This window comes from Montipora foliosa, chromosome 8 (genome assembly GCF_036669935.1).
Source record: "Montipora foliosa isolate CH-2021 chromosome 8, ASM3666993v2, whole genome shotgun sequence".
Lineage (NCBI taxonomy): Eukaryota > Metazoa > Cnidaria > Anthozoa > Scleractinia > Acroporidae > Montipora > Montipora foliosa.
The window spans coordinates 7,645,933-7,650,653 of record NC_090876.1 but is presented as its reverse complement, the minus strand read 5'-3'; positions in this window follow the sequence as shown (position 1 = coordinate 7,650,653).

Here is a 4,721-nt window from a genome sequence, read left to right as displayed (position 1 = left end):
AGCATTTCTGATTCAAATTGGCTGAGATGTCTTTCTTCATCATATTTGACCAAAATTCGGTTGAGTTTATGACGTCATCACTTGGCTCATTTGCATATTTAAAAAACTTGACTATCTCTGGAACAAAAAGAAATATTTGAAAATGATAAACAGCATTCTTCTTCTCATACAGACGACATCTTTATGTCCTAAAATGGCTTAGACAGGAAACATGCAAATAATTTCTTCTGACCGCGCGCAACCTCCTTGCTAGAGAGCAGCTGATGGCGCGCTTTAAAGTTCGCGCGATCGACGCGCGGCTCTCCCACGCGGAAAGTAAACAAACATGGCTTCCCAACTTTGCAAACTCTCTTTTCGTCAAGATTTTGTGGAAGTATCATCTTTTCGAAATGTTTACCTATCCGTAAGACGGTTGCACATTCTTTGGAGTCCAACAGAAGGTTTAAAAAATACATATTTCCCACTGCTCTGAAAAACTTATCTGATTCTATTAACAATCGATCGAGGGACACAGCCGTCCTTGGAGTCATGAACGCCACGGAAAACAAGCAAAAATCGCTAAAGGGGGATTCCCATATTTGTAGAACAAGTGAAGATGATACTCCTCCAGAGTTGGGCTCTCGTTCCAAATCCATTTGATTTATTCGTTCACTGAAGCAGATGGCAAATATAATGCATAGGGAAGCTCCTACTCATAGGCTCGTGTGTTAATTATTGTTAAAATATTTTCCTCCCACGGGACAGAAAGCCTTTCTTGTAGAAGAGTGGCCGTGTTTTCACGAAAGCCATTGTCTCGCTTAACATTCCTCAAAGTGGTTTGTTTGCTTGCAGACTTTGTTACGCGACTTAAAAAAGGATACAAGGTTTCACGAGTAAGATTAAATGAGGAAAGAGCACGTGCCAATACAGCAATAAAAACAGCACGCCTGTTGTATTTCCGAAGCGAATCCTCCTTGGCCGAAAGTAATTACCAACTTGCTTATGCAACCTGGTTTGGTGGCTTAAATTTAATGATAATTCTTTTGATATTTGCCGACTCGCTTAACTTTAAGAGAGTTGGGAAAGGAACTGTTTTCACGCAATCACAAGTTAAACAAGAGGCGATATTCGGCCTATCCTCTGGCCGATTCCTACGTTTTATTTAAGAAATGCTAGGATAAAGTTGAATCATCTTTGCTGGTGTTTTCTTTTTACTCGGGCCCGTAAGGGCACCGACTTAAAATACACGTTAAATTTCTGATCAGTTTTTCTCTGGTGCAGCAAAATGCCCAATAGAAAGCACGTGGCGGTGTTTGATTGGGCAATGCACAATAGAAGGCACGTGGCGGTGTTTTGATTGGGCAATGTACAATGGAAGGCACGTGGCGCTGTTTAAATTGGTTATCAAAAGCAAACCACGTAATCCAAAATCATGGAGAGCACTGTGATGCGTTGTTTGGATTAATGAAGATCGACGTTGCGTTTCTTCTTGGGGCGCTCAAAACACATACAAAGAAAGCCATACGCGTTTCGCGGTAGACCCACACTAAAAGATGTTGAGCGTCAGCTTCGAAACGGGTCGTTCCGCGAACTGAACTGAAATGTTATAAAGGGGTAAGTATTTGAAGGTAAAATAGGTATTTGTAGAATTTATACTTCGATGTATTGTGCACATAAACAAGTATCTGTTCTTCTCTTTAATGGTTAATATTCCTTGACAGGCTTCTCACCTTTCAGAGAGTTTGCGTTCACATTTCTATCTCTATTTCTGGAGAGTTTCAGTAGACGAAGGGAAACATATTTAATGTTAACAAAATTACCTGCAAAAGTTATATCGTTCAACACAACGTTTCAGATTTAATACAGCTCAAGTCATACTGGAAATGTACATGCCGAGTTGCCGTTAGATTTTGCTACTGTATGTCTTTGATAAGTACTTTCCAAAATATGATTACAGAGAATTATAATTCTTTTATTTTGACAATTGGATGGATATTACTGTGAGTATTTGAATTACAACAAATGGTATATTTTAAGTTTATTTGCTTCTCGTGCTATGGATTCATATGGCATGGCCATCCTCAAGGAACTTCTGTACTTCTGAAAGTATTTTCAAGTGTTCAGATATAGTGTACATCTTCACGTGTCGCGCATGTGACAAAGTGACCTTTACATGAACCACTGCACGAAAGGTTGGTCATTTTGGAAAGATGTTTTCACATCTCACCTTCGTTTCTCTTGCATTTTTGTCTGCAAAAGATGTTTCGATGAGTCATTTCGTTTCGTCTTAAACTGTTCAATTGGCGTTTCCTTTCTCAAACAAGGATCAAAAATATCCATCGATCAGCAAAAAACAATGTGCTTAGCCATTTTGGAATAAATACACTATTTTTACTAGCAATAACCGGGTTGGTGTTAGCGTGTGTCACCTTGCTTTTATTACTATTTTTACCTCGTTTCCATGGTCCAGTGGTCATTGTCACCACCTATAATGAAGGTAATCTGGGTCCGGGTATTCACTACATTCACATTCGAATATCATGAGAAACGCAATGTAAGGCCGACGTAAGAAGGAGAGACTTCTCTCTTTCCTTTTCTTTGATGCTAAATTAACCATACACCATTGTATTTTGTAGGCCCGAGTATAGGCTATTTGTAGCCTCTTGTTTTGTAAAAGGTTGGTTTTAAGTAAATAAGTAGGAACTTCAAGTCAGCGAAGCCCTGATGAAGCAAGTTCGTAGATGTAAATATTATAAAAATAAAAGGGAAAAGAACTTGCAATGCCTTGAAGGTAATAGTGCATAATAAATTATGTATTCAAATTTTATTTTGTCATCCTCACAAATGTTTGTAAACATTGGAATGCTGACACTATAGAAGAAACAAGAAGTCATTTTCGATAGCAAAAGTATAATATTATCGGTCAAAAATTTACTAATACATTTATCCTGGAAATGTACACTATATATGGGGCGAAGGTTGAATCACAGATCATCACCCCTCATTACTTTTGGTATGAAGATTCACATTCACCAAACGTTGCTCCACAAATGGTGACACATTTAGGTAAATCATTGATTGCAAGATGCCTGTTTATACACAAGCCATGGTTGAACTTAGTCCCAATGTTCACAATAGCAGCTGATATATTAGAATTCCAGTAACTACAGGGCTTGATGACAGAGTAACACAATTAATTTATTGCCAGTGCACAACCATTCAAATGGAAATGAGTTGCGTATTCTTATGTAAATCAAACTCATTTCCCTTACAATAGTTGAGCACCAAGACTCACTTCGAAACCGAGGCAAACAGCAACTCGGAAATGGCCTATTGACCATTTGTTTTGTTTCGCTGAAATTGAAAATATAAATTTCGCAGATGTCTGATATTTAAGAATTTCGATGGGAAAATCGGGAGGTAAGGCATCATGTAAATGAGGATACCTGATGCTTTCAAGTGACTACCCTGGGTGCCAGAGGTTCTATTTTTCTTTCCCGAGGAACGAGCGGTTAAAACGGAGAGGCGAAAAATACGAACCTCTGGTCACGGCGGTTTAGAATCTCACTTCTACGATTTGTGATTATGAACACGGTCGCTGATTGGTTCATAGTCAGTGCCAGTTCTTTCCGAGTAAAAACAATCTACCACTCAATTGTACTGGTTGAACGGCGATAGTGCACACCAGTGGCCACAAAACCGGTTTTGAACGCAAGGAGTGCTACGAAAACAAAACTGGCGGTGGAAGGCTGTGAATTCGAGCGAGAATTTAGAGGTTTGCACAGTACAATACACAGCAAATTCTGGATTTTTGGAGATTTTAGAATTGAAACCTGTTCAGGAATTTCATCAAGCGTGAAGATGTGTTTGTGGTCCTGCCAGTTGGATGCCGCAAATCTTTGCCGAAAGTTTGTTCGTAATTATATGATCGTAGATTCATTATCCAAAAGATGCTATTGTAGTCGTTATTTGTACCTTGAATGCCTGATTGGTTCGCATATCCTAGAGCTGAAAGAAAATCCGAAAACCGTGAACACTAGAAATATCGTGTTTCGAGTAAGAAACTAGTCACGTGTGAGAAAACTAAACCGCAGCCACCAACGCTAATTAGTTTGTGGTTTTCATGTCGCTTTTGATTGGTTGCTGCACGATGGGAACTGTCAAAATCTATGGCGTTCCAACACCGCCAAAATTCAAACTTTGCCCTTTATTCGCGCATACCATCTTTCACTGGCAACATTCAAATATTCAATTGAAACATACAAACCTTCACTCGCAACATTCATCATGTCAGGCGTTTAACATGCACTCACAACATTCAAATATAGCTCCAAACATTCAACCAGTCTAGTGAAACATTCAAAGCAGGCATGCAAAATTTACTTACAACATTAGGACATGCACTTTAAACAAGCGGTTATTCAATTCCAGCTCTCATTTCCAACATTCGACTTTCAATTCGACATTTCATTCAAACATTCGATTATTCAATTGAAACATTCAATCCGCACATTCAATCCAAAGATTCAATTCGAACATTCGATTCGAAAATTCAGCATTCTATTCTAGACTCAATTCAAACATTCGATTATTCAATTCGAACATTCAATCCGAACATTCAATCCAAACATTCAATTCGAACATTCGATTCGAAAATTCAGCATTCTTTTCTAGATTCAATTCAAACATTCGATTATTCAATTCGAACATTCAATCCAAACATTCAATCCAAACACACCCGA